We start from the raw sequence: 23,230 nt of genomic DNA, 5'->3' as shown, positions 1-23,230 counted from the left end.
TTTGAAAATTTTGTTCTAGGAAATTTTGTTTGAGCGCAATCATCAAACTTAATTAAAAAAGTCATTTGAGCCTTTTCACAGTGAGATCTATGCGATATGGCCGAGAAATGTAATTTTGATGTTAACTCCCAAACCTCTGCGCAGAAGTCAACCAAACTTCACCCATTAGTGTATTGTATCACAATCTAGTAGTTACATGTGGAAATTTGGTTCTAGGACATTTGATTTGAGCGCAATCCTCAAACTTAGGTCAAAAAAGCCATTTAAGCCTTTTCACAGTGAGATCTATGCGATATGGCCGAGAAATGTAATTTTGATGTTAACTCCCAAACCGCTGCGCAGAAGTCAACCAAACTTCACCCAATAGTGTATTGTATCACATTCTAGTAGTTACATTTGAAAATTTCGTTCTAGGACATTTGGTTTGAGCGCAATCTTTAAACTTAGGTCAAAAAAGCCATTTAAGCCTTTTCACAGTGAGATCTATGCGATATGGCCGAGAAATGTAATTTTGATGTTAACTCCCAAACCGCTGCGCAGAAGTCAACCAAACTTCACCCAATAGTGTATTGTATCACAATCTAGTAGTTACATTTAAAATTTTGTTCTAGGACATTTTGTTTGAACGCAATCATCAAACTTAATTAAAAAAGTCATTTAAGCCTTTTCACAGTGAGATCTATGCGATATGGCCGAGAAATGTAATTTTGATGTTAACTCCCAAACCGCTGCGCAGAAGTCAACCAAACTTCACCCAATAGTGTATTGTATCACATTCTAGTAGTTACATTTGAAAATTTCGTTCTAGGACATTTGGTTTGAGCGCAATCATTAAACTTAGGTCAAAAAAGCCATTTAAGCCTTTTCACAGTGAGATCAATGCGATATGGCCGAGAAATGTAATTTTGATGTTAACTCCCAAACCGCTGCGCAGAAGTCAACTAAACTTCACCCAATAGTGTATTGTATCACATTCTAGTAGTTACATTTGAAAATTTCGTTCTAGGACATTTGGTTTGAGCGCAATCATTAAACTTAATTAAAAAAGTCATTTAAGCCTTTTCACAGTGAGATCTATGCGATATGGCCGAGAAATGTAATTTTGATGTTAACTCCCAAACCGCTGCGCAGAAGTCAACCAAACTTCACCCAATAGTGTATTGTATCACATTCTAGTAGTTACATTTGAAAATTTCGTTCTAGGACATTTGGTTTGAGCGCAATCATTAAACTTAGGTCAAAAAAGCCATTTAAGCCTTTTCACAGTGAGATCTATGCGATATGGCCGAGAAATGTAATTTTGATGTTAACTCCCAAACCGCTGCGCAGAAGTCAACCAAACTTCACCCAATAGTGTATTGTATCACAATCTAGTAGTTACATTTGAAAATTTTGTTCTAGGAAATTTTGTTTGAGCGCAATCATCAAACTTAATTAAAAAAGTCATTTAAGCCTTTTCACAGTGAGATCTATGCGATATGGCCGAGAAATGTAATTTTGATGTTAACTCCCAAACCGCTGCGCAGAAGTCAACCAAACTTCACCCATTAGTGTATTGTATCACAATCTAGTAGTTACATGTGAAAATTTGGTTCTAGGACATTTGATTTGAGCGCAATCCTCAAACTTAGGTCAAAAAAGCCATTTAAGCCTTTTCACAGTGAGATCTATGCGATATGGCCGAGAAATGTAATTTTGATGTTAACTCCCAAACCGCTGCGCAGAAGTCAACCAAACTTCACCCAATAGTGTATTGTATCACATTCTAGTAGTTACATTTGAAAATTTCGTTCTAGGACATTTGGTTTGAGCGCAATCATTAAACTTAGGTCAAAAAAGCCATTTAAGCCTTTTCACAGTGAGATCTATGCGATATGGCCGAGAAATGTAATTTTGATGTTAACTCCCAAACCGCTGCGCAGAAGTCAACTAAACTTCACCCAATAGTGTATTGTATCACATTCTAGTAGTTACATTTGAAAATTTCGTTCTAGGACATTTGGTTTGAGCGCAATCATTAAACTTAATTAAAAAAGTCATTTAAGCCTTTTCACAGTGAGATCTATGCGATATGGCCGAGAAATGTAATTTTGATGTTAACTCCAAAACCGCTGCGCAGAAGTCAACCAAACTTCACCCAATAGTGTATTGTATCACAATCTAGTAGTTACATTTGAAAATTTTGTTCTAGGACATTTTGTTTGAACGCAATCATCAAACTTAATTAAAAAAGTCATTTAAGCCTTTTCACAGTGAGATCTATGCGATATGGCCGAGAAATGTAATTTTGATGTTAACTCCCAAACCGCTGCGCAGAAGTCAACCAAACTTCACCCAATAGTGTATTGTATCACAATCTAGTAGTTACATTTGAAAATTTTGTTCTATGACATTTTGTTTGAACGCAATCATCAAACTTAATTAAAAAAGTCATTTAAGCCTTTTCACAGTGAGATCTATGCGATATGGCCAAGAAATGTAATTTTGATGTTAACTCCCAAACCGCCTCGCAGAAGTCAACCAAACTTCACCCATTAGTGTATTGTATCGCAATCTAGTAGTTACATGTGGAAATTTGGTTATTGGACATTTGGTTTGAGCGCAATCATTAAACTTAGGTCAAAAAAGCCATTTAAGCCTTTTCACAGTGAGATCTATGCGATATGGCCGAGAAATGTAATTTTGATGTTAACTCCAAAACCGCTGCGCAGAAGTCAACCAAACTTCACCCATTAGTGTATTGTATCACAATCTAGTAGTTACATTTGAAAATTTTGTTCTAGGAAATTTTGTTTGAGCGCAATCATCAAACTTAATTAAAAAAGTCATTTGAGCCTTTTCACAGTGAGATCTATGCGATATGGCCGAGAAATGTAATTTTGATGTTAACTCCCAAACCTCTGCGCAGAAGTCAACCAAACTTCACCCATTAGTGTATTGTATCACAATCTAGTAGTTACATGTGGAAATTTGGTTCTAGGACATTTGATTTGAGCGCAATCCTCAAACTTAGGTCAAAAAAGCCATTTAAGCCTTTTCACAGTGAGATCTATGCGATATGGCCGAGAAATGTAATTTTGATGTTAACTCCCAAACCGCTGCGCAGAAGTCAACCAAACTTCACCCAATAGTGTATTGTATCACATTCTAGTAGTTACATTTGAAAATTTCGTTCTAGGACATTTGGTTTGAGCGCAATCTTTAAACTTAGGTCAAAAAAGCCATTTAAGCCTTTTCACAGTGAGATCTATGCGATATGGCCGAGAAATGTAATTTTGATGTTAACTCCCAAACCGCTGCGCAGAAGTCAACCAAACTTCACCCAATAGTGTATTGTATCACAATCTAGTAGTTACATTTAAAATTTTGTTCTAGGACATTTTGTTTGAACGCAATCATCAAACTTAATTAAAAAAGTCATTTAAGCCTTTTCACAGTGAGATCTATGCGATATGGCCGAGAAATGTAATTTTGATGTTAACTCCCAAACCGCTGCGCAGAAGTCAACCAAACTTCACCCAATAGTGTATTGTATCACAATCTAGTAGTTACATTTTAAAATTTTGTTCTAGGACATTTTGTTTGAACGCAATCATCAAACTTAATTAAAAAAGTCATTTAAGCCTTTTCACGGTGAGATCTATGCGATATGGCCGAGAAATGTAATTTTGATGTTAACTCCCAAACCGCTGCGCAGAAGTCAACCAAACTTCACCCAATAGTGTATTGTATCACATTCTAGTAGTTACATTTGAAAATTTCGTTCTAGGACATTTGGTTTGAGCGCAATCATTAAACTTAGGTCAAAAAAGCCATTTAAGCCTTTTCACAGTGAGATCTATGCGATATGGCCGAGAAATGTAATTTTGATGTTAACTCCCAAACCGCTGCGCAGAAGTCAACTAAACTTCACCCAATAGTGTATTGTATCACATTCTAGTAGTTACATTTGAAAATTTCGTTCTAGGACATTTGGTTTGAGCGCAATCATTAAACTTAATTAAAAAAGTCATTTAAGCCTTTTCACAGTGAGATCTATGCGATATGGCCGAGAAATGTAATTTTGATGTTAACTCCCAAACCGCTGCGCAGAAGTCAACCAAACTTCACCCATTAGTGTATTGTATCACAATCTAGTAATTACATGTGGAAATTTGGTTCTAGGACATTTGATTTGAGCGCAATCCTCAAACTTAGGTCAAAAAAGCCATTTAAGCCTTTTCACAGTGAGATCTATGCGATATGGCCGAGAAATGTAATTTTGATGTTAACTCCCAAACCGCTGCGCAGAAGTCAACCAAACTTCACCCAGTAGTGTATTGTATCACAATCTAGTAGTTACATTTGAAAATTTTGTTCTATGACATTTTGTTTGAACGCAATCATCAAACTTAATTAAAAAAGTCATTTAAGCCTTTTCACAGTGAGATCTATGCGATGTGGCCGAGAAATGTAATTTTGATGTTAACTCCCAAACCGCTGCGCAGAAGTCAACCAAACTTCACCCATTAGTGTATTGTATCACAATCTAGTAGTTACATGTGGAAATTTGGTTATTGGACATTTGGTTTGAGCGCAATCATTAAACTTAGGTCAAAAAAGCCATTTAAGCCTTTTCACAGTGAGATCTATGCGATATGGCCGAGAAATGTAATTTTGATGTTAACTCCCAAACCGCTGCGCAGAAGTCAACCAAACTTCACCCAATAGTGTATTGTATCACAATCTAGTAGTTACATTTGAAAATTTTGTTCTAGGAAATTTTGTTTGAGCGCAATCATCAAACTTAATTAAAAAAGTCATTTAAGCCTTTTCACAGTGAGATCTATACGATATGGCCGAGAAATGTAATTTTGATGTTAACTCCCAAACCGCTGCGCAGAAGTCAACCAAACTTCACCCAATAGTGTATTGTATCACATTCTAGTAGTTACATTTGAAAATTTCGTTCTAGGACATTTGGTTTGAGCGCAATCTTTAAACTTAGGTCAAAAAAGCCATTTAAGCCTTTTCACAGTGAGATCTATGCGATATGGCCGAGAAATGTAATTTTGATGTTAACTCCCAAACCGCTGCGCAGAAGTCAACCAAACTTCACCCAATAGTGTATTGTATCACAATCTAGTAGTTACATTTGAAAATTTTGTTCTAGGACATTTTGTTTGAACGCAATCATCAAACTTAATTAAAAAAGTCATTTAAGCCTTTTCACAGTGAGATCTATGCGATATGGCCGAGAAATGTAATTTTGATGTTAACTCCCAAACCGCTGCGCAGAAGTCAACCAAACTTCACCCAATAGTGTATTGTATCACAATCTAGTAGTTACATTTGGAAATTTGGTTCTTGGACATTTGATTTGAGCGCAATCCTCAAACTTAGGTCAAAAAAGCCATTTAAGCCTTTTCACAGTGAGATCTATGCGATATGGCCGAGAAATGTAATTTTGATGTTAACTCCCAAACCGCTGCGCAGAAGTCAACCAAACTTCACCCAATAGTGTATTGTATCACAATCTAGTAGTTACATTTGAAAATTTTGTTCTATGACATTTTGTTTGAACGCAATCATCAAACTTAATTAAAAAAGTCATTTAAGCCTTTTCACAGTGAGATCTATGCGATATGGCCGAGAAATGTAATTTTGATGTTAACTCCCAAACCGCTGCGCAGAAGTCAACCAAACTTCACCCATTAGTGTATTGTATCACAATCTAGTAGTTACATGTGGAAATTTGGTTATTGGACATTTGGTTTGAGCGCAATCATTAAACTTAGGTCAAAAAAGCCATTTAAGCCTTTTCACAGTGAGATCTATGCGATATGGCCGAGAAATGTAATTTTGATGTTAACTCCCAAACCGCTGCGCAGAAGTCAACCAAACTTCACCCAATAGTGTATTGTATCACAATCTAGTAGTTACATTTGAAAATTTTGTTCTAGGAAATTTTGTTTGAGCGCAATCATCAAACTTAATTAAAAAAGTCATTTAAGCCTTTTCACAGTGAGATCTATACGATATGGCCGAGAAATGTAATTTTGATGTTAACTCCCAAACCTCTGCGCAGAAGTCAACCAAACTTCACCCATTAGTGTATTGTATCACAATCTAGTAGTTACATGTGGAAATTTGGTTCTAGGACATTTGATTTGAGCGCAATCCTCAAACTTAGGTCAAAAAAGCCATTTAAGCCTTTTCACAGTGAGATCTATGCGATATGGCCGAGAAATGTAATTTTGATGTTAACTCCCAAACCGCTGCGCAGAAGTCAACCAAACTTCACCCAATAGTGTATTGTATCACATTCTAGTAGTTACATTTGAAAATTTCGTTCTAGGACATTTGGTTTGAGCGCAATCTTTAAACTTAGGTCAAAAAAGCCATTTAAGCCTTTTCACAGTGAGATCTATGCGATATGGCCGAGAAATGTAATTTTGATGTTAACTCCCAAACCGCTGCGCAGAAGTCAACCAAACTTCACCCAATAGTGTATTGTATCACAATCTAGTAGTTACATTTGAAAATTTTGTTCTAGGACATTTTGTTTGAACGCAATCATCAAACTTAATTAAAAAAGTCATTTAAGCCTTTTCACAGTGAGATCTATGCGATATGGCCGAGAAATGTAATTTTGATGTTAACTCCCAAACCGCTGCGCAGAAGTCAACCAAACTTCACCCATTAGTGTATTGTATCACAATCTAGTAGTTACATGTGAAAATTTGGTTCTAGGACATTTGATTTGAGCGCAATCCTCAAACTTAGGTCAAAAAAGCCATTTAAGCCTTTTCACAGTGAGATCTATGCGATATGGCCGAGAAATTTAATTTTGATGTTAACTCCCAAACCGCTGCGCAGAAGTCAACCAAACTTCACCCAATAGTGTATTGTATCACATTCTAGTAGTTACATTTGAAAATTTCGTTCTAGGACATTTGGTTTGAGCGCAATCCTCAAACTTAGGTCAAAAAAGCCATTTAAGCCTTTTCACAGTGAGATCTATGCGATATGGCCGAGAAATGTAATTTTGATGTTAACTCCCAAACCGCTGCGCAGAAGTCAACCAAACTTCACCCATTAGTGTATTGTATCACAATCTAGTAGTTACATGTGGAAATTTGGTTTTTGGACATTTGGTTTGAGCGCAATCATTAAACTTAGGTCAAAAAAGCCATTTAAGCCTTTTCACAGTGAGATCTATGCGATATGGCCGAGAAATGTAATTTTGATGTTAACTCCCAAACCGCTGCGCAGAAGTCAACCAAACTTCACCCAATAGTGTATTGTATCACAATCTAATAGTTACATTTGAAAATTTTGTTCTAGGAAATTTTGTTTGAGCGCAATCATCAAACTTAATTAAAAAAGTCATTTAAGCCTTTTCACAGTGAGATCTATGCGATATGGCCGAGAAATGTAATTTTGATGTTAACTCCCAAACCTCTGCGCAGAAGTCAACCAAACTTCACCCATTAGTGTATTGTATCACAATCTAGTAGTTACATGTGGAAATTTGGTTCTAGGACATTTGATTTGAGCGCAATCCTCAAACTTAGGTCAAAAAAGCCATTTAAGCCTTTTCACAGTGAGATCTATGCGATATGGCCGAGAAATGTAATTTTGATGTTAACTCCCAAACCGCTGCGCAGAAGTCAACCAAACTTCACCCAATAGTGTATTGTATCACATTCTAGTAGTTACATTTGAAAATTTCGTTCTAGGACATTTGGTTTGAGCGCAATCTTTAAACTTAGGTCAAAAAAGCCATTTAAGCCTTTTCACAGTGAGATCTATGCGATATGGCCGAGAAATGTAATTTTGATGTTAACTCCCAAACCGCTGCGCAGAAGTCAACCAAACTTCACCCAATAGTGTATTGTATCACAATCTAGTAGTTACATTTGAAAATTTTGTTCTAGGACATTTTGTTTGAACGCAATCATCAAACTTAATTAAAAAAGTCATTTAAGCCTTTTCACAGTGAGATCTATGCGATATGGCCGAGAAATGTAATTTTGATGTTAACTCCCAAACCGCTGCGCAGAAGTCAACCAAACTTCACCCAATAGTGTATTGTATCACAATCTAGTAGTTACATTTGAAAATTTTGTTCTAGGACATTTTGTTTGAACGCAATCATCAAACTTAATTAAAAAAGTCATTTAAGCCTTTTCACAGTGAGATCTATGCGATATGGCCGAGAAATGTAATTTTGATGTTAACTCCCAAACCTCTGCGCAGAAGTCAACCAAACTTCACCCATTAGTGTATTGTATCACAATCTAGTAGTTACATGTGGAAATTTGGTTCTAGGACATTTGATTTGAGCGCAATCCTCAAACTTAGGTCAAAAAAGCCATTTAAGCCTTTTCACAGTGAGATCTATGCGATATGGCCGAGAAATGTAATTTTGATGTTAACTCCCAAACCGCTGCGCAGAAGTCAACCAAACTTCACCCAATAGTGTATTGTATCACAATCTAGTAGTTACATTTGAAAATTTTGTTCTAGGACATTTTGTTTGAACGCAATCATCAAACTTAATTAAAAAAGTCATTTAAGCCTTTTCACGGTGAGATCTATGCGATATGGCCGAGAAATGTAATTTTGATGTTAACTCCCAAACCGCTGCGCAGAAGTCAACCAAACTTCACCCAATAGTGTATTGTATCACATTCTAGTAGTTACATTTTAAAATTTCGTTCTAGGACATTTGGTTTGAGCGCAATCATTAAACTTAGGTCAAAAAAGCCATTTAAGCCTTTTCACAGTGAGATCTATGCGATATGGCCGAGAAATGTAATTTTGATGTTAACTCCCAAACCGCTGCGCAGAAGTCAACCAAACTTCACCCAATAGTGTATTGTATCACAATCTAGTAGTTACATTTGAAAATTTTGTTCTAGGAAATTTTGTTTGAGCGCAATCATCAAACTTAATTAAAAAAGTCATTTAAGCCTTTTCACAGTGAGATCTATACGATATGGCCGAGAAATGTAATTTTGATGTTAACTCCCAAACCTCTGCGCAGAAGTCAACCAAACTTCACCCATTAGTGTATTGTATCACAATCTAGTAGTTACATGTGGAAATTTGGTTCTAGGACATTTGATTTGAGCGCAATCCTCAAACTTAGGTCAAAAAAGCCATTTAAGCCTTTTCACAGTGAGATCTATGCGATATGGCCGAGAAATGTAATTTTGATGTTAACTCCCAAACCGCTGCGCAGAAGTCAACCAAACTTCACCCAATAGTGTATTGTATCACATTCTAGTAGTTACATTTGAAAATTTCGTTCTAGGACATTTGGTTTGAGCGCAATCTTTAAACTTAGGTCAAAAAAGCCATTTAAGCCTTTTCACAGTGAGATCTATGCGATATGGCCGAGAAATGTAATTTTGATGTTAACTCCCAAACCGCTGCGCAGAAGTCAACCAAACTTCACCCAATAGTGTATTGTATCACAATCTAGTAGTTACATTTGAAAATTTTGTTCTAGGACATTTTGTTTGAACGCAATCATCAAACTTAATTAAAAAAGTCATTTAAGCCTTTTCACAGTGAGATCTATGCGATATGGCCGAGAAATGTAATTTTGATGTTAACTCCCAAACCGCTGCGCAGAAGTCAACCAAACTTCACCCAATAGTGTATTGTATCACAATCTAGTAGTTACATTTGAAAATTTTGTTCTAGGACATTTTGTTTGAACGCAATCATCAAACTTAATTAAAAAAGTCATTTAAGCCTTTTCACAGTGAGATCTATGCGATATGGCCGAGAAATGTAATTTTGATGTTAACTCCCAAACCTCTGCGCAGAAGTCAACCAAACTTCACCCATTAGTGTATTGTATCACAATCTAGTAGTTACATGTGGAAATTTGGTTCTAGGACATTTGATTTGAGCGCAATCCTCAAACTTAGGTCAAAAAAGCCATTTAAGCCTTTTCACAGTGAGATCTATGCGATATGGCCGAGAAATGTAATTTTGATGTTAACTCCCAAACCGCTGCGCAGAAGTCAACCAAACTTCACCCAATAGTGTATTGTATCACAATCTAGTAGTTACATTTGAAAATTTTGTTCTAGGACATTTTGTTTGAACGCAATCATCAAACTTAATTAAAAAAGTCATTTAAGCCTTTTCACGGTGAGATCTATGCGATATGGCCGAGAAATGTAATTTTGATGTTAACTCCCAAACCGCTGCGCAGAAGTCAACCAAACTTCACCCAATAGTGTATTGTATCACATTCTAGTAGTTACATTTTAAAATTTCGTTCTAGGACATTTGGTTTGAGCGCAATCATTAAACTTAGGTCAAAAAAGCCATTTAAGCCTTTTCACAGTGAGATCTATGCGATATGGCCGAGAAATGTAATTTTGATGTTAACTCCCAAACCGCTGCGCAGAAGTCAACCAAACTTCACCCAATAGTGTATTGTATCACAATCTAGTAGTTACATTTGAAAATTTTGTTCTAGGAAATTTTGTTTGAGCGCAATCATCAAACTTAATTAAAAAAGTCATTTAAGCCTTTTCACAGTGAGATCTATACGATATGGCCGAGAAATGTAATTTTGATGTTAACTCCCAAACCTCTGCGCAGAAGTCAACCAAACTTCACCCATTAGTGTATTGTATCACAATCTAGTAGTTACATGTGGAAATTTGGTTCTAGGACATTTGATTTGAGCGCAATCCTCAAACTTAGGTCAAAAAAGCCATTTAAGCCTTTTCACAGTGAGATCTATGCGATATGGCCGAGAAATGTAATTTTGATGTTAACTCCCAAACCGCTGCGCAGAAGTCAACCAAACTTCACCCAATAGTGTATTGTATCACATTCTAGTAGTTACATTTGAAAATTTCGTTCTAGGACATTTGGTTTGAGCGCAATCTTTAAACTTAGGTCAAAAAAGCCATTTAAGCCTTTTCACAGTGAGATCTATGCGATATGGCCGAGAAATGTAATTTTGATGTTAACTCCCAAACCGCTGCGCAGAAGTCAACCAAACTTCACCCAATAGTGTATTGTATCACAATCTAGTAGTTACATTTGAAAATTTTGTTCTAGGACATTTTGTTTGAACGCAATCATCAAACTTAATTAAAAAAGTCATTTAAGCCTTTTCACAGTGAGATCTATGCGATATGGCCGAGAAATGTAATTTTGATGTTAACTCCCAAACCGCTGCGCAGAAGTCAACCAAACTTCACCCAATAGTGTATTGTATCACAATCTAGTAGTTACATTTGAAAATTTTGTTCTATGACATTTTGTTTGAACGCAATCATCAAACTTAATTAAAAAAGTCATTTAAGCCTTTTCACAGTGAGATCTATGCGATATGGCCGAGAAATGTAATTTTGATGTTAACTCCCAAACCGCTGCGCAGAAGTCAACCAAACTTCACCCATTAGTGTATTGTATCACAATCTAGTAGTTACATGTGGAAATTTGGTTATTGGACATTTGGTTTGAGCGCAATCATTAAACTTAGGTCAAAAAAGCCATTTAAGCCTTTTCACAGTGAGATCTATGCGATATGGCCGAGAAATGTAATTTTGATGTTAACTCCCAAACCGCTGCGCAGAAGTCAACCAAACTTCACCCAATAGTGTATTGTATCACAATCTAGTAGTTACATTTGAAAATTTTGTTCTAGGAAATTTTGTTTGAGCGCAATCATCAAACTTAATTAAAAAAGTCATTTAAGCCTTTTCACAGTGAGATCTATGCGATATGGCCGAGAAATGTAATTTTGATGTTAACTCCCAAACCTCTGCGCAGAAGTCAACCAAACTTCACCCAATAGTGTATTGTATCACAATCTAGTAGTTACATGTGGAAATTTGGTTCTAGGACATTTGATTTGAGAGCAATCTTTAAACTTAGGTCAAAAAAGCCATTTAAGCCTTTTCACAGTGAGATCTATGCGATATGGCCGAGAAATGTAATTTTGATGTTAACTCCCAAACCGCTGCGCAGAAGTCAACCAAACTTCACCCAATAGTGTATTGTATCACAATCTAGTAGTTACATTTGAAAGTTTTGTTCTAGGACATTTTGTTTGAACGCAATCATCAAACTTAATTAAAAAAGTCATTTAAGCCTTTTCACAGTGAGATCTATGCGATATGGCCGAGAAATGTAATTTTGATGTTAACTCCCAAACCGCTGCGCAGAAGTCAACCAAACTTCACCCAATAGTGTATTGTATCACAATCTAGTAGTTACATTTGGAAATTTTGTTCTTGGACATTTGATTTGAGTGCAATCCTCAAACTTAGGTCAAAAAAACCATTTAAGCCTTTTCACAGTGAGATCTATGCGATATGGCCGAGAAATGTAATTTTGATGTTAACTCCCAAACCGCTGCGCAGAAGTCAACCAAACTTCACCCAATAGTGTATTGTATCACAATCTAGTAGTTACATTTGAAAATTTTGTTCTAGGACATTTTGTTTGAACGCAATCATCAAACTTAATTAAAAAAGTCATTTAAGCCTTTTCACAGTGAGATCTATGCGATATGGCCGAGAAATGTAATTTTGATGTTAACTCCCAAACCGCTGCGCAGAAGTCAACCAAACTTCACCCAATAGTGTATTGTATCACATTCTAGTAGTTACATTTGAAAATTTCGTTCTAGGACATTTGGTTTGAGCGCAATCATTAAACTTAGGTCAAAAAAGCCATTTAAGCCTTTTCACAGTGAGATCTATGCGATATGGCCGAGAAATGTAATTTTGATGTTAACTCCCAAACCGCTGCGCAGATGTCAACTAAACTTCACCCAATAGTGTATTGTATCACATTCTAGTAGTTACATTTGAAAATTTCGTTCTAGGACATTTGGTTTGAGCGCAATCATTAAACTTAATAAAAAAAGTCATTTAAGCCTTTTCACAGTGAGATCTATGCGATATGGCCGAGAAATGTAATTTTGATGTTAACTCCCAAACCGCTGCGCAGAAGTCAACCAAACTTCACCCATTAGTGTATTGTATCACAATCTAGTAATTACATGTGGAAATTTGGTTCTAGGACATTTGATTTGAGCGCAATCCTCAAACTTAGGTCAAAAAAGCCATTTAAGCCTTTTCACAGTGAGATCTATGCGATATGGCCGAGAAATGTAATTTTGATGTTAACTCCCAAACCGCTGCGCAGAAGTCAACCAAACTTCACCCAATAGTGTATTGTATCACAATCTAGTAGTTACATTTGAAAATTTTGTTCTATGACATTTTGTTTGAACGCAATCATCAAACTTAATTAAAAAAGTCATTTAAGCCTTTTCACAGTGAGATCTATGCGATATGGCCGAGAAATGTAATTTTGATGTTAACTCCCAAACCGCTGCGCAGAAGTCAACCAAACTTCACCCAATAGTGTATTGTATCACAATCTAGTAGTTACATTTGAAAATTTTGTTCTAGGACATTTTGTTTGAACGCAATCATCAAACTTAATTAAAAAAGTCATTTAAGCCTTTTCACAGTGAGATCTATGCGATATGGCCGAGAAATGTAATTTTGATGTTAACTCCCAAACCGCTGCGCAGAAGTCAACCAAACTTCAACCATTAGTGTATTGTATCACAATCTAGTAGTTACATGTGGAAATTTGGTTCTAGGACATTTGATTTGAGCGCAGTCCTCAAACTTAGGTCAAAAAAGCCATTTAAGCCTTTTCACAGTGAGATCTATGCGATATGGCCGAGAAATGTAATTTTGATGTTAACTCCCAAACCGCTGCGCAGAAGTCAACCAAACTTCACCCAATAGTGTATTGTATCACAATCTAGTAGTTACATTTGAAAATTTTGTTCTAGGAAATTTTGTTTGAGCGCAATCATTAAACTTAATTAAAAAAGTCATTTAAGCCTTTTCACAGTGAGATCTATGCGATATGGCCGAGAAATGTAATTTTGATGTTAACTCCCAAACCGCTGCGCAGAAGTCAACCAAACTTCACCCATTAGTGTATTGTATCACAATCTAGTAATTACATGTGGAAATTTGGTTCTAGGACATTTGATTTGAGCGCAATCATCAAACTTAGGTCAAAAAAGCCATTTAAGCCTTTTCACAGTGAGATCTATGCGATATGGCCGAGAAATGTAATTTTGATGTTAACTCCCAAACCGCTGCGCAGAAGTCAACCAAACTTCACCCATTAGTGTATTGTATCACAATCTAGTAGTTACATGTGGAAATTTGGTTTTTGAACATTTGGTTTGAGCGCAATCATTAAACTTAGGTCAAAAAAGCCATTTAAGCCTTTTCACAGTGAGATCTATGCGATATGGCCGAGAAATGTAATTTTGATGTTAACTCCCAAACCGCTGCGCAGAAGTCAACCAAACTTCACCCAATAGTGTATTGTATCACAATCTAATAGTTACATTTGAAAATTTTGTTCTAGGAAATTTTGTTTGAGCGCAATCATCAAACTTAATTAAAAAAGTCATTTAAGCCTTTTCACAGTGAGATCTATGCGATATGGCCGAGAAATGTAATTTTGATGTTAACTCCCAAACCTCTGCGCAGAAGTCAACCAAACTTCACCCATTAGTGTATTGTATCACAATCTAGTAGTTACATGTGGAAATTTGGTTCTAGGACATTTGATTTGAGCGCAATCCTCAAACTTAGGTCAAAAAAGCCATTTAAGCCTTTTCACAGTGAGATCTATGCGATATGGCCGAGAAATGTAATTTTGATGTTAACTCCCAAACCGCTGCGCAGAAGTCAACCAAACTTCACCCAATAGTGTATTGTATCACATTCTAGTAGTTACATTTGAAAATTTCGTTCTAGGACATTTGGTTTGAGCGCAATCTTTAAACTTAGGTCTGCGCAGAAGTCAACCAAACTTCACCCAATAGTGTATTGTATCACATTCTAGTAGTTACATTTAAAAATTTCGTTCTAGGACATTTGGTTTGAGCGCAATCTTTAAACTTAGGTCAAAAAAGCCATTTAAGCCTTTTCACAGTGAGATCTATGCGATATGGCCGAGAAATGTAATTTTGATGTTAACTCCCAAACCGCTGCGCAGAAGTCAACCAAACTTCACCCAATAGTGTATTGTATCACAATCTAGTAGTTACATTTGAAAATTTTGTTCTAGGACATTTTGTTTGAACGCAATCATCAAACTTAATTAAAAAAGTCATTTAAGCCTTTTCACAGTGAGATCTATGCGATATGGCCGAGAAATGTAATTTTGATGTTAACTCCCAAACCGCTGCGCAGAAGTCAACCAAACTTCACCCAATAGTGTATTGTATCACAATCTAGTAGTTACATTTGAAAATTTTGTTCTAGGACATTTTGTTTGAACGCAATCATCAAACTTAATTAAAAAAGTCATTTAAGCCTTTTCACGGTGAGATCTATGCGATATGGCCGAGAAATGTAATTTTGATGTTAACTCCCAAACCGCTGCGCAGAAGTCAACCAAACTTCACCCAATAGTGTATTGTATCACATTCTAGTAGTTACATTTGAAAATTTCGTTCTAGGACATTTGGTTTGAGCGCAATCATTAAACTTAGGTCAAAAAAGCCATTTAAGCCTTTTCACAGTGAGATCTATGCGATATGGCCGAGAAATGTAATTTTGATGTTAACTCCCAAACCGCTGCGCAGAAGTCAACCAAACTTCACCCAATAGTGTATTTTATCACATTCTAGTAGTTACATTTGAAAATTTCGTTCTAGGACATTTGGTTTGAGCGCAATCATTAAACTTAGGTCAAAAAAGCCATTTAAGCCTTTTCACAGTGAGATCTATGCGATATGGCCGAGAAATGTAATTTTGATGTTAACTCCCAAACCGCTGCGCAGAAGTCAACTAAACTTCACCCAATAGTGTATTGTATCACATTCTAGTAGTTACATTTGAAAATTTCGTTCTAGGACATTTGGTTTGAGCGCAATCATTAAACTTAATTAAAAAAGTCATTTAAGCCTTTTCACAGTGAGATCTATGCGATATGGCCGAGAAATGTAATTTTGATGTTAACTCCCAAACCGCTGCGCAGAAGTCAACCAAACTTCACCCATTAGTGTATTGTATCACAATCTAGTAGTTACATGTGGAAATTTGGTTATTGGACATTTGGTTTGAGCGCAATCATTAAACTTAGGTCAAAAAAGCCATTTAAGCCTTTTCACAGTGAGATCTATGCGATATGGCCGAGAAATGTAATTTTGATGTTAACTCCCAAACCGCTGCGCAGAAGTCAACCAAACTTCACCCAATAGTGTATTGTATCACAATCTAGTAGTTACATTTGAAAATTTTGTTCTAGGAAATTTTGTTTGAGCGCAATCATCAAACTTAATTAAAAAAGTCATTTAAGCCTTTTCACAGTGAGATCTATACGATATGGCCGAGAAATGTAATTTTGATGTTAACTCCCAAACCTCTGCGCAGAAGTCAACCAAACTTCACCCATTAGTGTATTGTATCACAATCTAGTAGTTACATGTGGAAATTTGGTTCTAGGACATTTGATTTGAGCGCAATCCTCAAACTTAGGTCAAAAAAGCCATTTAAGCCTTTTCACAGTGAGATCTATGCGATATGGCCGAGAAATGTAATTTTGATGTTAACTCCCAAACCGCTGCGCAGAAGTCAACCAAACTTCACCCAATAGTGTATTGTATCACATTCTAGTAGTTACATTTGAAAATTTCGTTCTAGGACATTTGGTTTGAGCGCAATCTTTAAACTTAGGTCAAAAAAGCCATTTAAGCCTTTTCACAGTGAGATCTATGCGATATGGCCGAGAAATGTAATTTTGATGTTAACTCCCAAACCGCTGCGCAGAAGTCAACCAAACTTCACCCATTAGTGTATTGTATCACAATCTAGTAGTTACATGTGAAAATTTGGTTCTAGGACATTTGGTTTGAGCGCAATCATTAAACTTAGGTCAAAAAAGCCATTTAAGCCTTTTCACAGTGAGATCTATGCGATATGGCCGAGAAATGTAATTTTGATGTTAACTCCCAAACCGCTGCGCAGAAGTCAACCAAACTTCACCCAATAGTGTATTGTATCACAATCTAATAGTTACATTTGAAAATTTTGTTCTAGGAAATTTTGTTTGAGCGCAATCATCAAACTTAATTAAAAAAGTCATTTAAGCCTTTTCACAGTGAGATCTATGCGATATGGCCGAGAAATGTAATTTTGATGTTAACTCCCAAACCTCTGCGCAGAAGTCAACCAAACTTCACCCATTAGTGTATTGTATCACAATCTAGTAGTTACATGTGGAAATTTGGTTCTAGGACATTTGATTTGAGCGCAATCCTCAAACTTAGGTCAAAAAAGCCATTTAAGCCTTTTCACAGTGAGATCTATGCGATATGGCCGAGAAATGTAATTTTGATGTTAACTCCCAAACCGCTGCGCAGAAGTCAACCAAACTTCACCCAATAGTGTATTGTATCACATTCTAGTAGTTACATTTGAAAATTTCGTTCTAGGACATTTGGTTTGAGCGCAATCTTTAAACTTAGGTCAAAAAAGCCATTTAAGCCTTTTCACAGTGAGATCTATGCGATATGGCCGAGAAATGTAATTTTGATGTTAACTCCCAAACCGCTGCGCAGAAGTCAACCAAACTTCACCCAATAGTGTATTGTATCACAATCTAGTAGTTACATTTGAAAATTTTGTTCTAGGACATTTTGTTTGAACGCAATCATCAAACTTAATTAAAAAAGTCATTTAAGCCTTTTCACAGTGAGATCTATGCGATATGGCCGAGAAATGTAATTTTGATGTTAACTCCCAAACCGCTGCGCAGAAGTCAACCAAACTTCACCCAATAGTGTATTGTATCACAATCTAGTAGTTACATTTGAAAATTTTGTTCTAGGACATTTTGTTTGAACGCAATCATCAAACTTAATTAAAAAAGTCATTTAAGCCTTTTCACGGTGAGATCTATGCGATATGGCCGAGAAATGTAATTTTGATGTTAACTCCCAAACCGCTGCGCAGAAGTCAACCAAACTTCACCCAATAGTGTATTGTATCACAATCTAGTAGTTACATTTGAAAATTTTGTTCTAGGACATTTTGTTTGAACGCAATCATCAAACTTAATTAAAAAAGTCATTTAAGCCTTTTCACAGTGAGATCTATGCGATATGGCCGAGAAATGTAATTTTGATGTTAACTCCCAAACCGCTGCGCAGAAGTCAACCAAACTTCAACCATTAGTGTATTGTATCACAATCTAGTAATTACATGTGGAAATTTGGTTCTAGGACATTTGATTTGAGCGCAATCATCAAACTTAGGTCAAAAAAGCCATTTAAGCCTTTTCACAGTGAGATCTATGCGATATGGCCGAGAAATGTAATTTTGATGTTAACTCCCAAACCGCTGCGCAGAAGTCAACCAAACTTCACCCATTAGTGTATTGTATCACAATCTAGTAGTTACATGTGGAAATTTGGTTTTTGGACATTTGGTTTGAGCGCAATCATTAAACTTAGGTCAAAAAAGCCATTTAAGCCTTTTCACAGTGAGATCTATGCGATATGGCCGAGAAATGTAATTTTGATGTTAACTCCCAAACCGCTGCGCAGAAGTCAACCAAACTTCACCCAATAGTGTATTGTATCACAATCTAATAGTTACATTTGAAAATTTTGTTCTAGGAAATTTTGTTTGAGCGCAATCATCAAACTTAATTAAAAAAGTCATTTAAGCCTTTTCACAGTGAGATCTATGCGATATGGCCGAGAAATGTAATTTTGATGTTAACTCCCAAACCTCTGCGCAGAAGTCAACCAAACTTCACCCATTAGTGTATTGTATCACAATCTAGTAGTTACATGTGGAAATTTGGTTCTAGGACATTTGATTTGAGCGCAATCCTCAAACTTAGGTCAAAAAAGCCATTTAAGCCTTTTCACAGTGAGATCTATGCGATATGGCCGAGAAATGTAATTTTGATGTTAACTCCCAAACCGCTGCGCAGAAGTCAACCAAACTTCACCCAATAGTGTATTGTATCACAATCTAGTAGTTACATTTGAAAATTTTGTTCTAGGACATTTTGTTTGAACGCAATCATCAAACTTAATTAAAAAAGTCATTTAAGCCTTTTCACAGTGAGATCTATGCGATATGGCCGAGAAATGTAATTTTGATGTTAACTCCCAAACCGCTGCGCAGAAGTCAACCAAACTTCACCCAATAGTGTATTGTATCACAATCTAGTAGTTACATTTGAAAATTTTGTTCTAGGACATTTTGTTTGAACGCAATCATCAAACTTAATTAAAAAAGTCATTTAAGCCTTTTCACGGTGAGATCTATGCGATATGGCCGAGAAATGTAATTTTGATGTTAACTCCCAAACCGCTGCGCAGAAGTCAACCAAACTTCACCCAATAGTGTATTGTATCACATTCTAGTAGTTACATTTGAAAATTTCGTTCTAGGACATTTGGTTTGAGCGCAATCATTAAACTTAGGTCAAAAAAGCCATTTAAGCCTTTTCACAGTGAGATCTATGCGATATGGCCGAGAAATGTAATTTTGATGTTAACTCCCAAACCGCTGCGCAGAAGTCAACCAAACTTCACCCAATAGTGTATTTTATCACATTCTAGTAGTTACATTTGAAAATTTCGTTCTAGGACATTTGGTTTGAGCGCAATCATTAAACTTAGGTCAAAAAAGCCATTTAAGCCTTTTCACAGTGAGATCTATGCGATATGGCCGAGAAATGTAATTTTGATGTTAACTCCCAAACCGCTGCGCAGAAGTCAACTAAACTTCACCCAATAGTGTATTGTATCACATTCTAGTAGTTACATTTGAAAATTTCGTTCTAGGACATTTGGTTTGAGCGCAATCATTAAACTTAATTAAAAAAGTCATTTAAGCCTTTTCACAGTGAGATCTATGCGATATGGCCGAGAAATGTAATTTTGATGTTAACTCCCAAACCGCTGCGCAGAAGTCAACCAAACTTCACCCATTAGTGTATTGTATCACAATCTAGTAGTTACATGTGGAAATTTGGTTATTGGACATTTGGTTTGAGCGCAATCATTAAACTTAGGTCAAAAAAGCCATTTAAGCCTTTTCACAGTGAGATCTATGCGATATGGCCGAGAAATGTAATTTTGATGTTAACTCCCAAACCGCTGCGCAGAAGTCAACCAAACTTCACCCAATAGTGTATTGTATCACAATCTAGTAGTTACATTTGAAAATTTTGTTCTAGGAAATTTTGTTTGAGCGCAATCATCAAACTTAATTAAAAAAGTCATTTAAGCCTTTTCACAGTGAGATCTATACGATATGGCCGAGAAATGTAATTTTGATGTTAACTCCCAAACCTCTGCGCAGAAGTCAACCAAACTTCACCCATTAGTGTATTGTATCACAATCTAGTAGTTACATGTGGAAATTTGGTTCTAGGACATTTGATTTGAGCGCAATCCTCAAACTTAGGTCAAAAAAGCCATTTAAGCCTTTTCACAGTGAGATCTATGCGATATGGCCGAGAAATGTAATTTTGATGTTAACTCCCAAACCGCTGCGCAGAAGTCAACCAAACTTCACCCAATAGTGTATTGTATCACATTCTAGTAGTTACATTTGAAAATTTCGTTCTAGGACATTTGGTTTGAGCGCAATCTTTAAACTTAGGTCAAAAAAGCCATTTAAGCCTTTTCACAGTGAGATCTATGCGATATGGCCGAGAAATGTAATTTTGATGTTAACTCCCAAACCGCTGCGCAGAAGTCAACCAAACTTCACCCATTAGTGTATTGTATCACAATCTAGTAGTTACATGTGAAAATTTGGTTCTAGGACATTTGGTTTGAGCGCAATCATTAAACTTAGGTCAAAAAAGCCATTTAAGCCTTTTCACAGTGAGATCTATGCGATATGGCCGAGAAATGTAATTTTGATGTTAACTCCCAAACCGCTGCGCAGAAGTCAACCAAACTTCACCCAATAGTGTATTGTATCACAATCTAATAGTTACATTTGAAAATTTTGTTCTAGGAAATTTTGTTTGAGCGCAATCATCAAACTTAATTAAAAAAGTCATTTAAGCCTTTTCACAGTGAGATCTATGCGATATGGCCGAGAAATGTAATTTTGATGTTAACTCCCAAACCTCTGCGCAGAAGTCAACCAAACTTCACCCATTAGTGTATTGTATCACAATCTAGTAGTTACATGTGGAAATTTGGTTCTAGGACATTTGATTTGAGCGCAATCCTCAAACTTAGGTCAAAAAAGCCATTTAAGCCTTTTCACAGTGAGATCTATGCGATATGGCCGAGAAATGTAATTTTGATGTTAACTCCCAAACCGCTGCGCAGAAGTCAACCAAACTTCACCCAATAGTGTATTGTATCACATTCTAGTAGTTACATTTGAAAATTTCGTTCTAGGACATTTGGTTTGAGCGCAATCTTTAAACTTAGGTCAAAAAAGCCATTTAAGCCTTTTCACAGTGAGATCTATGCGATATGGCCGAGAAATGTAATTTTGATGTTAACTCCCAAACCGCTGCGCAGAAGTCAACCAAACTTCACCCAATAGTGTATTGTATCACAATCTAGTAGTTACATTTGAAAATTTTGTTCTAGGACATTTTGTTTGAACGCAATCATCAAACTTAATTAAAAAAGTCATTTAAGCCTTTTCACAGTGAGATCTATGCGATATGGCCGAGAAATGTAATTTTGATGTTAACTCCCAAACCGCTGCGCAGAAGTCAACCAAACTTCACCCAATAGTGTATTGTATCACAATCTAGTAGTTACATTTGAAAATTTTGTTCTAGGACATTTTGTTTGAACGCAATCATCAAACTTAATTAAAAAAGTCATTTAAGCCTTTTCACGGTGAGATCTATGCGATATGGCCGAGAAATGTAATTTTGATGTTAACTCCCAAACCGCTGCGCAGAAGTCAACCAAACTTCACCCAATAGTGTATTGTATCACAATCTAGTAGTTACATTTGAAAATTTTGTTCTAGGACATTTTGTTTGAACGCAATCATCAAACTTAATTAAAAAAGTCATTTAAGCCTTTTCACAGTGAGATCTATGCGATATGGCCGAGAAATGTAATTTTGATGTTAACTCCCAAACCGCTGCGCAGAAGTCAACCAAACTTCAACCATTAGTGTATTGTATCACAATCTAGTAGTTACATGTGGAAATTTGGTTCTAGGACATTTGATTTGAGCGCAGTCCTCAAACTTAGGTCAAAAAAGCCATTTAAGCCTTTTCACAGTGAGATCTATGCGATATGGCCGAGAAATGTAATTTTGATGTTAACTCCCAAACCGCTGCGCAGAAGTCAACCAAACTTCACCCAATAGTGTATTGTATCACAATCTAGTAGTTACATTTGAAAATTTTGTTCTAGGAAATTTTGTTTGAGCGCAATCATTAAACTTAATTAAAAAAGTCATTTAAGCCTTTTCACAGTGAGATCTATGCGATATGGCCGAGAAATGTAATTTTGATATTAACTCCCAAACCGCTGCGCAGAAGTCAACCAAACTTCACCCATTAGTGTATTGTATCACAATCTAGTAATTACATGTGGAAATTTGGTTCTAGAACATTTGATTTGAGCGCAATCATCAAACTTAGGTCAAAAAAGCCATTTAAGCCTTTTCACAGTGAGATCTATGCGATATGGCCGAGAAATGTAATTTTGATGTTAACTCCCAAACCGCTGCGCAGAAGTCAACCAAACTTCACCCAATAGTGTATTGTATCACAATCTAATAGTTACATTTGAAAATTTTGTTCTAGGAAATTTTGTTTGAGCGCAATCATCAAACTTAATTAAAAAAGTCATTTAAGCCTTTTCACAGTGAGATCTATGCGATATGGCCGAGAAATGTAATTTTGATGTTAACTCCCAAACCTCTGCGCAGAAGTCAACCAAACTTCACCCATTAGTGTATTGTATCACAATCTAGTAGTTACATGTGGAAATTTGGTTCTAGGACATTTGATTTGAGCGCAATCCTCAAACTTAGGTCAAAAAAGCCATTTAAGCCTTTTCACAGTGAGATCTATGCGATATGGCCGAGAAATGTAATTTTGATGTTAACTCCCAAACCGCTGCGCAGAAGTCAACCAAACTTCACCCAATAGTGTATTGTATCACATTCTAGTAGTTACATTTGAA

Source organism: Corythoichthys intestinalis, chromosome 1 (genome assembly GCF_030265065.1).
Source record: "Corythoichthys intestinalis isolate RoL2023-P3 chromosome 1, ASM3026506v1, whole genome shotgun sequence".
Taxonomy (NCBI): domain Eukaryota; kingdom Metazoa; phylum Chordata; class Actinopteri; order Syngnathiformes; family Syngnathidae; genus Corythoichthys; species Corythoichthys intestinalis.
The sequence above is the reverse complement of the archived record's forward strand: the minus strand, read 5'-3'. Positions refer to the sequence as shown.